This window comes from Oryctolagus cuniculus, chromosome 15, assembly GCF_964237555.1.
Source record: "Oryctolagus cuniculus chromosome 15, mOryCun1.1, whole genome shotgun sequence".
In the NCBI taxonomy this organism is placed as follows: Eukaryota; Metazoa; Chordata; class Mammalia; order Lagomorpha; family Leporidae; genus Oryctolagus; species Oryctolagus cuniculus.
This window is the reverse complement of record NC_091446.1, coordinates 68244966-68258711: the sequence shown is the minus strand read 5'-3', so window position 1 is coordinate 68258711 and position 13746 is coordinate 68244966. Positions and strand designations below refer to the sequence as shown.

General features: G+C 47.7%; 1 protein-coding gene across 28 annotated transcripts in view; it reads left to right on the top strand.

Moving 5' to 3' along the window:
- KCNMA1 (potassium calcium-activated channel subfamily M alpha 1) overlaps window positions 1–13746 on the top strand; it is a 781282-nt gene that overhangs the window by 391856 nt on the left and 375680 nt on the right.

The following is a 13746-nucleotide window of genomic DNA, read 5'->3' as shown; positions in this document are numbered from 1 at the left end:
GGCTTTTGTGGGAACCTACAGCCTCCGGGAGCCTGGATGTTCAATGGATGAGGGGTTGAGCCGTTCATGCCCTGGCCTAATTCTTCCTTCATTCGGGTTTCCCTTGCTTTGATCATATGGGGGTGGGGGTGGGGGCGCAGCTCAACAAGCCTGGCGCTGTCCTTTCACCTGCCACCCAAATATTCAACTGAAGCATTTCATGCTGGTGCTTCTTGACTGGTGACTTGTATGGATAGGGGATGGTAGCATGTGTGGTGACTCCCAGAGGTGGAGGCCCATGGATGTCTCAGAATTCCTAGAATAGAAACTAGCACAGATCCCTGGGGTGCCCGCTGAGTGTGCCTGGGGGTGGGCTTGGGTGAAAGATGCTAGAGACCTTGTAAGCAGCTGCAGAGGGCACACAAGGCTTCCAGGTGGCAGCCAGTTGTGTCCTTGTTCTTGCAAGTGCCACTCCTGGGTGCATCATTCGTTCCAGTGATTCTGTTGCAGTCTTGAAGTTGATGGCTTTGGGGAAATGTGTGGCGTGAGAGTCGGACTCGGTTTTCTCTTATGACATCAACATGGCAACTCTGGTCGAGGACAGTGGCTTTGAGCTGGTTGTCATCATTGTCCACTGTGAGAATGTTTTTAGCTCATGCAGCTCTGTCTCTGACCCAGGTAGATTCTAGACATGGATCCTAGGGAATCTATGTGGTGTCCCTGTTTGCTCAGACCTCTGTTACCTGAATTCCGAGCTTTCTGTTCTTTGGTGGCTCAGAATGTTGGCAATTTCATGGATGCCTAAATTCTGAGTTTCTCAGAGAGCCATCTGGTCACCAGCCAAAGGATATTTTGCATTTGAGTGCAGAGGCCAAAATGTCATGTCAGGGAAAGTACAGAAAAGCCCTGTAGTAACCTGTCTCTGGGAACCAGCCAACTCTGAGTGTCTGAGCTTCTTCAGCCCACGCCAGTGCATGGCTGGGCAGCCCTCACCCATTCTGGATGGAGGGTCTTTAAGCCTCTTCAGGAAATGAGATTTCTCATGCGCCCTCTGTCTGAAATCCCTGGCCAAGAAAGAGAAGAGCGTCCTTGAATTTGGAAGACTCCGATTGGCATGTCCTTGATGGTAAGCCCCTTTTAAGTATTTACTCTTGATGATTCTGGACCATATTTGAGTTGAGTGGGAGACCTTCTAATGCCCTTGACCTTATCTCTCCCTTCTCTCCCCAGAGGGGTTCTCACATGTCGTGGTGTGTATAGCCTGTCAACTCCCATTCTGGGGCTCAAGAAAGAGGCCCAGGCACGTATGTAGTCTGTGTCACCCATAGAGACACAAACGCCTATGTGGAGGTGAGTGTTGGGATCGGTTAGAAGGACAGCTGCTTCGACCGTGCCTCCTCTGCCTTTTCCTACCTTTTTGTGGCTCTGGATTTCTCATAAATAAAATGCTCTCCCCAGATGGATGTGGATCGTGTCCTTTTTCACAGTGTCTACTGTGAGGCAGTCCTTCGCACCATAGATCCCGGTGTTTCTCGCCTCTGTGGGAGAAGATAAGAGGGACAATATCCCTCTTTCTCAAATGCCCTGCCCGCCTCAGTATGTTTTGTATTTCATGCTCATTCTGCAGAGCCTTGGGGAAGCCAGTGTCGAGGGCCCTCTGTGATTCTCGTGTGTGTAATGGACCTGCAGAAGAATCTGTTCCAAGGATAGACCATCAGTCCTATCCTCAGAGATAAGACCATCTCCACTGTTTTTGGGGCTATCACTAAGCTGTGTAGTTTGGCTTAGCAAGACCCCTCTGTTTATAAGACCTTAAGGGTATTAGTGCAGCCATTTCCACTTTTCATTCCTTCCTCTGGCTCTGAAACCCTGCCCAAAGATTCTGTCTGGGGGCCCAATCGGCAGAGTCAGCATGAAGGAAGCTTCCGTCTTCCTGGGAAAGCCAGCAAGCATGCTCTAAGTAAGGGGAAGAGTTGAAGTAGGAGCTCTAAAGTCACCTTTGTAGTTAAGCCAGAGATTCCCAGGAATAAGGGTGACTAAGGTAAGGTTTCTCCACATAGAAGTTACCCAGGGAAAGAGAGTAAGAAACAAGAATGTAAAGTCTTTTTAAAATCTTACTAAAATATTTTTACATAAATTAAGTCTTCCAAACTTCATTAATTTACAGAAGAATGTTAGTTGTCAATGCCACTCTTTTTCATTCAGAAGTGTCATCAGCCTTGCACAGTTGCGGTTTGGTTAGCTAGCCGGGCATCTTGGAAATACAGCTTTAACTTCTCTGGGAAGTTATACTGAATCATCACCCCAGGAAAAATACCCCAGATTTTCCAGAGGAAATTTTGGTAGTATTGACACCTTTCAAATAAATAAATAAGGAGTGAACCGAGGTGGGCAGATCCTGTCTGTGTAATGACTTATCTCAGTGAATTTGAACCACGGATGCCTCGCCAAGCTGGTAAAAAATATTCTAGTCCCACAGGTTCCCCGTCCAAGCCTGCAGCCCTTTGAAAAGTGCGAGGAAGGTCCCTTAAGACACAGAATGGGTTCTGGTGGTGGGAAATGCTGGTTAATACCTAAAACAGGTGCTGACAGCCCACTCGGCCAGCTCGGTCTCAGGACAGGCCAGTCCAGGCTGTGCAAGTAGACAAGCCATTTCGGTGGTTACTCTACCTCTGCTCATCAGCCTGAGGGGCCAGGCAGTTCAGAGAAACATCTTTTCTGGTGAGTTTGTGAGCTTTTGAACCTTTCAAATCTCATTTACTATCAAGAGGTGGAAGATAAGCACTTTCATTTCCATTGTTAACCCAAGATGGATCCCTGAGTCAAGAAGCCCTTCATTGGGTCTTCATTTTCCTGGAGTGATGGTGACGGAACTGTTTCCCTTGCCTTGAGTGATCACTGTATGGCTGAGACAAATTGTCCCCTGAGCTCCTGGAGTGGAGGGCCAGAGAGAGTTACATTAGACTGTGTTAAAATCGTGCTTCATCATCCCAGCGGCAGACTCTAAGAAACACGTAAGCGCAGGGAGTTGTTCCCCCACGTCTTTGATAGACATATATGTTGGTGCTTAACGCAGGAAGTGCGAAGCCTGCTGCACCGTCATCCCACCCCACAGAGATCTCCTCCAATTAGCCGTATCCTTTTGGATATCATCCAAATGAGCTCTTTTTCTTCTTAAAAGGCTTTCTGCCCAATGTATGGCACATGGCACTACGGCTCCTAAATCTGACTTCTCCTGATGCCTGCACCAACCCTTTGCTCCCCCACATTCTGATCCCTATGGTGCAAATTAAAAAAAAAAAAGTGCAACCAAGCCCCAAGTGCCCACAGACACCCTAGGATGCTAATGTCACCAGAACTGTTCCATCCACATCGGCTTCCTCCTCTTGACACGAGAACAATAATTGTTATCCAGCAGATAAGGAAAATAAAAAGGCTTCCTAGTGTCCGGGTGAGGGCAGGGCGTATGGATTGCATAATGCAGCAGCAGTCTGCATTGCTTCCAGAATTCCAGAAGAAAGTTGGAAGAGAGTGAGCTCAGAGCCTTGGGTGTTTGCGTTTTTTCCAGGGGCATTCTGGGAAAGGATGACTCACCTGTGTGAAGATACTTATTCTCTAATGCATAGTTAAATGCTGCTGCTTCTTATGCTACAGTTACGTGGATTATGAATATTTAATGCTGCGTATGCTGAAAATGAAGGTCAGGTCCTGCTCACTGGCAGCTTCCATACAGGCTCCTTGTCTCTGAACGGCAAGGCACCCGCTGTTAGCAGAGTAAAGCTAAAAGGTCATACATTGGTAAAGTTTTCCTTCATGACTCTATCTGCTCAAAAATTGCTGGCACACAGTAGGGGTACCTGCTGATTTTGCCAGGCTTTGCTCTTGGCTTCTAGTGTTAGCACTGGCGTTTGTTTTTGGGATGTGGACCTTAGGAAAGAGGAGAGAATGGCAGCACCAAGTGTTTTTTGTTTTTTATTTTTTATTTTTTGGATTTGTTTATTTACTTATTTGAGAGGTAGAGTTACAGAGAGGGAGAGACTTAAAGGTCTTCTATCCACTGGTTCACTCCTCAAATGGCCACAACAGCCAGAGTTGGGTAGATGCAGAGCCAGGAGCCAGGAGCTTCTTCTGAGTCTCCCACATGGGTGCAGGGGCCCAAGCACTTGGGCCATCTTCCGCTGCTTTCCTGGGCCATAACATAGAACTGGATTGGAAGAAGAGTAGCCGGGATATGAATTGGTGCCCTATGGGATGCTAGTGCACAGGCAGAGGCTTAGCCCATCTCACCCCAGGCCTGGGCCCAGCAGCACCAGTTTTGTAGAGCATCTAATCCGAGGGCTGATTGCCAGGGTAGCAGTGGTGTTATGATCAGGAAAAAGCTGCTCTCTGATCTTTTGTAAGTTTGCTTTTGTCTTCATTCATTCACTTTGGATTCATCCTTTATTCATTTGAAACATCTTCAGCTTGATAACGCTGGACAGTTTCCAGGGGGATAACATTGCTTTGTGTTTAGGTATGGTTAAGGGAAACTATCTTTAAGGCTGTGGTAGAAATTGACCAGATTGTTTTCATAGTCTCTGAAAATAAAACTGGTACTGTTGATGTAACAGAGATACCCAGCGCTTTAGCAGAACTGGTTACAGTTGCCCAACCATTTCACCCACCCTCTTCTTCACACACCCTGGCTCTCCTGCCTCAGCCTAGTTCTCTTTCAAGGGGGAAGAAAGGGCAGGTGTTTGGAGGGAAGTAGCATCCTCGGATCACGTGCCATAAGCCAACTGGAGTGCTGGGCACCTTTCTGTTAATAATGCAGGCAGGCTGGCTCAAGTCCTCTGACCACTGCTTAAGGTGTGGTCGTGGCCACTCCCACCCTACAAGGTGGCCAAAGCTGCAAACTTTGTCCCAAACCATGCTACTGACTAGTATATCCAGGATTGATTCCAACATAGCCATCTCTCTTCCAAATGTCAAGAAGTGAACTTGCAGATCCTGGAAGCAACTGAAGGACATGTTGCAAGAATGTTGCAAGAATGGGAGGTGGCTTCAGCTCATCCTGCCAGATTCGGTTTCCCTCTGTATCCGCATTTCTTACCCTGGGGTCCAAGTCTGTAGTGGGCTGTGCTTAGGAGGGACTTGTCCCTTGCATTCCCCCTAAGACCCTACCATCCATCATCTGCTGTGCAGTGTCTGTGTGAATCTTGATTCATTTTCCCCTGATAACGACTTACTGAGACTCCCTTTAACTCAGTGCAGTGGCAGCATTTTGTGATGGGGTAGGGTCAGGTTAGCAGAGAACAAGGAAAGTCGATTATTTTCTCAAGTGGATCCTTCCCAGGTCGGAATGCTCCGAGGTCTTCCCACCTTGTCTCGTTTTCTGTGCACACTGAAGTCGAGATGCCCCATTTGCCTACCAGATGAATCTTTTCATCTTTTAGAGAGTGACAGAATTTAGCTAACTTGTTCTAATTCCCAAGGAAGTTGCCTGATATTTACATGTCTTAGCATTCTAAGACTAACAGGCTTCAGAAACATTCAACCCCAAAGAGGCCTTTGGAATGATGTAAGGTGTCTGACTTCCTTATTGTCTTAACTGACTACAGGCAGCCCTTGACCCAGTGCTTCCCATGTGCCCAGCTTCACCGCAGGTACCTAGCAGAGCTGTGAGGACACCACGGGTCATGTCCGCAACAGCTCTGCAAAGCTGTGCATGCTGGATGTCACCGTCACCTAATGCACAGCCCTTCTCTGTAGCCTGACCAGCGGGACAGGTCCTGGCGTGGAGAAGGAAGGTCTGAGTTCTTTCTCGCTTAACTCCTTTGTAGGACATGGCCTTTCTAGGTATTGTTCCGAAGAATTAGCTGCAGCTCCTCGCCTTGATGCCCTTTTTGAGAATTCCAGGCATGCATTTAACCTGCGTTGCAGAAGTCATCGCAAATCACTGTGTGTGCAAAGCATCTCCCTGCTCTTCTCCTTTTTTTTTTCTTTCCCTTTTTAAATACCCACCACCAATTTTCTGCATCCCTCACTGACATTTTTATTGCCAGGCTTTGGTTTGGAAAATTATGGGTAGGGAAAGTTCAAGGGCAGGGTGTTCAGAACAGCACTGCACATCTGTGAAGGGAACACAACAGGAGAGCCAGCAGCTGTTGAGAGAATGGAACGTCAGATGGTACAGGAGCTGAGCCCACTCAGGGATGGGGAAGAGGAGCCGCCTTCAGGGCAGTGAGGCCATAAATAACCCCCCTCCCCGTGGGAAGAACTTGTCCCCTTTCAGAAGTTAACCTTTCATGGCAGTGCTCAGGTCTCTGACATGGAAGTAATCCCAGCCCAACCTGTGTACCTCAGCCAGTTTTCCAAATTGCCGTTCTTTCCGTTATTAGATGTAGACCTGGTTGAGAAGATGGCAGGACAGTATGCCAAGGAGTAGAGCCAATTTCTATCTTGGAGGGTACTTCAGAAAGTTCGTGGAAGATGGAATTAAAACATGTTTATTTGGGTGCAAAAAGTTTTCAATCCATATGTAGTCTTTTCATAATTGTGCTTTTCTACACACCGACTTTTTGAAGACCTCACATACCCGTGGATTTCAAAATTTTTTGTTGCACATGAACTTATCTATCAGTTGCATTTTTCATGGACCTTCTGAAGAACTCACCTAAATCTCTGTCATTGTAGGTAGGTACTGGGGGACAGGGTCTGTTCTTTGGTTGCCAGATTGACTTCGTTTACTCAAAGTTCAGAGTGTAAGTGCTTTTCCTCCTTCAGCCTGGCATATTGCCGAGACGTTCTTGTCTTTCTCACTTCATTGTGCAGTTGGTACCTAGGCATCATTTGCAACAGCATGTAGAAGCCCTACGGGAACTCCTTATCCTGGACAATTCTGTGCAAAAAAAAAAAATCAGGAATGATAGGAGGGGGAAGGAGGACTGAACTACACTTTGCACATTTGCTCCAAAAGATGACTTTACAAACCCATGCTAGAGCTTGAAGACACCTTGGAGTCCACTTGGTGCCCCTGTTCCCTGCACCTCATTGTGCCCTCTGAGGAGTGACCTGCTCAAGGTCATCCCACCAGCTGCAGGCAGAGCCAGGGCTGGAAGCCAGAGCCCTTCCCTCCCAGGGTAGGCCCCTTGTGATTTGATATCTTGGGTTCCTCATACTAATTTAAAAAAAAATGAACAAAAATATGATAGTCTACCTATTGAAAAGCATTTATTGACTTTTTATACCAATTCTGGACTTTCTGGTTTTCATCCTGGGACAATTTTAGGGCCGTGGGGAAGAACAAAGAGAAAGCCAGGTGGGAAAGAGCAGACCCAGCCAGGTGGTGCTGGAGAGTGGCTTGCTTCTTCCAATTGGCCAGAGGTCTTGAATTCCTTGATCTTTCGCCCTGCTGCTCTCTCTTTTTCCTCCGCTATTTCAGAGGAGTGGTGTTGTCATTAAGAGTTTGGCCCTGTGGTGGGAGGTTCACGAGGGTGAACACAGTGACTTTCTTGTTTGGAATGTGTTCTGCATAACTTTGGGGGACATTTTGCCCAATTGCTCATTTGTTCTCCTTGTGAAAACATTATCTGGTCTATAAATTCATATCTATTCAACCTTCCAAAATTAGAATTAATGATTTCTTCCTGTCTTACCACTTTCCAGAATACAACAAGAATGATCTGACACTTAGCCTTTTTTTTTTTTTTTTTTTTGAAGCATGACTGCTCCATGGTAAATGAAGAAAATGCGTTCCCTTTCTGGCTTAATAGTCATTTATGTCCTCTGCAATTAGCTTGAGTCTATAGCATGTAATGGCCGGCTCTTCTCCCCACTGCACAGTGCTGGTCCTCTTCTTCAAGTCACAGACAGATGTGCATTAGACACTGTGGAGAGATTGGGGCAGGAGCCAGCTAGAGGGAAATGCTATGGCTCAGAACAGTTTAATGCAAACACAACTTGGACCAAACTTGGCTGTGGTGGCACTGAAGTGTGATGGCAGCCACTCCAGCTGCACTGTGCTGGTCAGGGCAGGAGGAGATGTGACCTCTTTCTTGTCTTCTACCCCCTTATCCTCTGTTCTGACAGCCTGACAAATTATAGCTTTGGGGAGACCCTGGTCAGTGATGAGTCATTTGTAGTTTAAAAATAGAATCCTTTGCAGCAAGGACAGCCTTGGGACCTTTTGATGCATATGTCACTGTGTGGAGGATCTGGGAGGAGGGAGGGAGGGAGAGAGAGAGAGAGAAAGTGAGTGTGTGTGTGTGTGTGTGTGTGTGTGGAGAGGACAACCAGGCCCCTCATAGACTCACAGTGGGCAGCAGAGCATGAGAGATTGGCCATGAGGTTCATCACAGTAGCAATGATTATGATAGCTGTGTACCTGTGGCTTTAAGAAGATGACAGTCAGGTAATAGATGCCTGTTGATACTTTGCTACCTCCTGGGGGATTTAAGGCTAGGCCTCTCCCATTAAGATGTTTGATTTGCATATATTTTGACTCGGTTCAGAAAGTCCAGCATAAGTAAAGGAAAGGTGAGAGAACACAACTTGATGGTAGAGATGTCACTGGCATCTGATCAGCTACTTAGAGGAGCATTGCTAACAGTAAGTGCTGAACATTGAGAACCTGAAGGGATAGCAGGATGCTATGGAGAGGTTTGGCTTCGGGCAAGATGTTTGAGATGAGGAGACGGAAATTTCTGTCTCCCCTGCTCTCAACTCCAGGAATCCACAAGGATGGACTCTGATCGATTTTTTATTTTCAATTTGTGCCACATCAGTGAAACCCTGCCTTGAAACCAGCCACTGAGATTAGGGATTGAGAATTTTTCAAGGATGGCATAACAGGATCAGAAAGGCAAACTGGCTCCAGTGATGGTGGCACCAATTATTTGATTGCACCTGATTGAAATCCCTGGGAAGTTCCATTTAGAAATTTCTAGAAGTAACTGGAAGGCAACCACATGGTTCTAAAACTGAGATCAGTGTGTGACTTGTTTTTCAGGGGCCTTGTTTTTGAATGTGCTGCATGCACAGCATTGCAGGGACATGATGGGGAGGAAGGTTGGTAGCAAAATGAGGCTGAGCTATAGACAAGTAGGCAATACGTGGACCCAGAGTTCCAGTCTGGAGGTCAGTGCTTGTTCCTAGCCACACATTGTGTATTTCTTGGGGTCTAGGAATTTTTGCTTTCTTGGGTCCCTTCTATAAGTTACATTTCACAGCTGTGTTTGTAAAAAGACAGATGTAGGCATGCTAAACTGATCTTCTGTATATAAAGAGAATCGAAAATGAATCTTGATGTGAATGGAAGGGGAGAGGGAGTGGGAAAGGGGAGGGTTGCGGGTGGGAGGGACGTTATGGGGGGGAAGCCATTGTAATCCATAAGCCGTACTTTGGAAATTTATATTCATTAAATAAAAGTTAAAAAAAAATAAAAAAGACAGATGTAGGTTAAATTCATTATTATTCATTGTTATATTTAATTTTCTTCTAATTTTAATAAATTAAGATGAAGACTTTTTACTTGGGTTTCTAGAATCGTGGTTGCCCCGGACCCTGGGCCTGCCAGGACTGGTGGAGAAGTTCTATTACTTCCCCATTTACTGATAGTCCCATCCTTCAAGAAATTTTCACAGATAAGAAAGTATGCCTGGGTAGGCATGTGGCCTAGCAGTTAAGATGTCCTTTGGGAGGCCTGCATCCCCTATCCAAGTCCCTGGGTTCAAGTGCTGGCTCCACTTCCAATTCCGGCTGCCTGCTAATGTGCATCCTGGGAGGTAGCAGGTGATGTCCCAACTAGTTGAGTCCCTGCTACCCATGTGGGAGACCTGGATTGAGTCCAGGATTCTGGCTTTAGCCTGGCCCAGTCCTACTGTTGCAGGCACGTTCGGAATGAGCTAGCAGGTGGGAGCTCTGTCTCTCTACTAAATAAATATATAAGTGAAAAATTTAAAAAGGAAACATGCTCAGAGACAGATGCCTCCCACCACACCCTTCTCCGTGTTGTCTAATTGTTTCAGATGAGAACATAAAAATAAACATTCCATTTCGAGCTCTGTCTTGTGACTTAGTTTTGGAACCCCGGCAGCTTCCAACATTTAAAACAAATGGTGCTTGTGACTATAGCCATAATTTTAGGAAAACCCAACAATCTTTTCTGCTGGGTTTTGGGAAAGCAGGTGTTTCTTCCAAACTTATGTCTGAGTATGAGTCTTACTGGGTTAAGAGATGGGCTCGCTGAGAGCAGCACAGCTCTCACAGGCTGACAGTTTCTTCCGCAGGGGCTTGCAAGCTTAAAGAGGCTGGGGAGGCAGATGCGAGAAAGGGTGGAGGTGGACCCGGTGCAGCCTGTGGTGAGCTGAGAGCCTGGGCTTCACCTGCGGCCGCTTCTCAGCTGCACTTGATCATTCCCCAGAAGAAACACAGGATCTGGTGGCTGTGGTCTTCTGATGTCTCAGAGGAGAAAGAAAACGAGGCTTTTATGTTGAACCTCCAATTTTAAAATACTGGTCACACATCTATAGCTTTTCAAATACTCTGCGGGCCAAGCAAAACACCTCTGCAGGCCAGATTTGGGTCTCCTGTTTTCAGCCTCTGTTCTAAACTGCCTCTCTCTCTTGCCTTGAATTAGCTCTGCTCTGGGTGCCAGGAAATGTTCTTAATTCTTGCTCCCCTATCTCCCAAGAAGGGGCTCTGCTCTGTGCAAGGTGAGGAGTTCTTAGTATCAGGGTATTCGAGGTTGCTTCCCATCTAATACGTTTTCAAACAGTCCTTAATTAAATTTCCACTTTTCTCTAGGCAAATACTGCATGTCAGCACAGTAAATCACCCAGAAGTTACTGTAAGGCCCAAAGCTACATATCACTGACTCGACGTCATCTCTGAAAATAACGTTGTTAGAGCCTCATAAACATACACTCTGTTTGTTTAAGAACTGCAAGAGCTTTTTAAACATGGTTGCTAAGACACAAGGGTGTATTTTCCAGGACATAAATGGAAGCGAACAGGCCCTCCTTCAGTTGTCAGACTCTTTATAAGAAGACAGGCCCAAATCTGTCCGTTCTGCCAGTGTATGAACTTGACCAAAACAGTTGATTATAGGAAATGTGCAAGTGCTGATAGCTGTTGGAGACTGTCTCCTGACCTACTTAGTGAAAGTGGGCACATGATGTGAAATGTGGTTTAACATCTCGTGTGCGTGTTTATAAAGCATGGCTGACATCAATAAATCCTGCTGGTCATTTTCATCAGCCTTCTCCTGCACCATTTGCCAATTATTGTGTTTAATATTTACTGATAACCTCTTAATCATGGTCATTCTAAAATAGAATCGGAGGTCTCTAGGCTTTTTGCCCTGGTCATGGTCTCAAGTCTGGGCGGTGGCTCTTTTCACTTTTTACGTGAGAACTTGGCAGTTCTTGCCTTGAGACCACTTGTGCTCAGCGCCTACGGCTCAGCTGTGTTCAGAAGCAGGAACGTGGTGGCCACCTTGTGTCAACCTCACTTCCAGTGGAGCTGCTTCCTCATTCTGGTTTCCACATGGGAAACCCTCATAGCACCTTTCAGGAGGAAACGCTGCTTAGGGACCCTGGACCAACGATGCCGGGATCCAACGTCAGGCATTTGTCCTGAAGGAGAATGCCATGACCAGGCAGAGGGCCGCCATCTCTTTCTTGGAGAGCTGGTGTTCTCGTCCTCTCCCCTCCCCTTCCTATGAACCTACGGCCCAGTTTGAGATACCCTTGTTCGTGCTGCCTTGGAGGGAACTGCAGGGATAGTGTGTACAGAAAGAGAGAAAGGACACGGGTGCGATTAGATGGCTCCACCTGGCATGTGCCTTTCCTCCAGCAGCGGGAGGAAGCGGGCGAGGAGTGCATTAAGGATTTTGCCCTCTTCATAATAGCAGGAACGGGAATAATAAGGCAAGGGCGCAAACAGCCGCATTAATAATTGAGAGGTGCCCCAGGCAGCTGTGCAGCCTGTCAGTGTCTTCGAGCACTGAGCATTATCAGAGATGCGGCTGGGGAGTAGACCAGGAGGCTGCTTCTGGTGCCTGCACTCGAGTGAGCTCAGAGGAAGCTCAGGTAGGAAGTGGGAAGCTCCGGCAAGTCAGCTTCATCAAAGGCAATGAGGATACCACGTGGACTGGGGCTGCAGCAGGCACCCCTTTGGGATTAGAGGGGAGCTACAGAAATTCTGCTTGCCAGGCGCCGTGAAGTTGAGCCAGGGAACCCTAGCTGAGGATTCCTGCTCTGTGAGGTGGGTTCATATGCTCACTCACTCCAGTTTCTTCTCTGTGAAGACCACATGGCCAACAGAGGGCCAGCTTCATAATGAAGGGCAAAGAGAGATTGACCAGGAACCCACTTCCCCTTTCTGGAATACAGAACATGTCCAAGGGCAGATCTCTCTGCTGTGTGTTTTCTCTCCCTGAGCAAACTTTCCCTTTCCATACCCACCCCATGCCTTCGACATCCTGCCTATGAAGAAGCAACGCTCGTGAAACCAGAGGAGGAAGGCCCTTGGCTTCCTAGCTTTCCTTCCAAACCTAGGTGACAGTGGAAGGCGTCGGTAAGGCCAGGTGCCTCTGTTGGGCAGAGCCTAAGAGCTCTTTGTTTTCCTCTTGCCTGATGCATTGAGGCCTAGCACCTGATTTGCGAGGAAAACTTGCTCTTTTGGCTGTGAGCCTGGGATGTAAATAGTCTCCAGCTGATCTTTCTGCCCCGGACCCCCTGCCGCTGCACCAGGACCTGGGCACCATGGGGGTGTCGGCACAGACAGGAACAGCTGCCGCTACCCACTGCTGGGGAGGTAGATGCCGGCGAGGAGAGCCGCTGGGAATCTCTGCAGGCTCAACCTGCCAGTCTTCAGCCATTCTGATGGAAAACAGAGAGCAGTCGGCAGAGGCCCCGTCTCCCCTGAACCCCCTGCTTGCTTCAGATCCTTCTGCCCTCACCTGTCTCCAAGCCAGCCAGCCGTGACAGTTTAATTGGTGTGGCAAAGCCAGGCAGCAAGGCAGCAGGCAGGGGTGGCTGGTGTTCTGGAAGAAGGAGCCTCCCCTGAGATGAGTGAGGGGAACCGAGACAGACAGGCCCGGGAGTGCTGCACTGGGCAGAAGGTCGCCGGGCCCTGCTTGGGCAGAGCGCCGGCTGACAGGAACTGTTCATCAGCTGCCTCCCCCCTGAGATGAGCATTCCTTGTCTAGGCCTTCATCACCGAGGGGCAGCCAGATCTGCTGGGAGCCCCTGGACTGAAATGAAAACAGATGAGAGGGAGGCCTGGTGGTCAGAGCAGGGATGGGGGTCAGAGCTTCCTGGCTGGGTTCTGCCGCGGCACTTTGTAGCCGGGTGTCCTTGGTCAGTCTCCATGACCTCTCCAAGCTCTGCATTCTTGGCTTTGTGAATCCTGGTTGACAGTGGTGGTGGAGGAGAAGGATAGCAGTGTTGGACAAAAGCAAGGTGGGGCTTGCAGAAGCTGTTGGCACAGTGCTCAATGTGAGCCAGCAGCAAATAAGAGACTATCAGCATTGTCCTTTTGAGGTTTTTTTTTTTAAGATTTTATTTATTTATTTATTTGGAGGTTTTTGTCAGGCAAGCTGTGAACACAACAAAGTTAAACAAAGCAGGATGTGTCATGAGGCTGTAAGGTGGCCAATTATCACGGTGGTGGACAAGGAGCGCTTCTTCAAGCTGCAGATGTCCACTCTAGTGGTCTGGGAACGCAGTGGAGTGGGTCACAGCAAGCTTTCAGAAAGCATGAGCTTGAACAGCCTGAGACAAA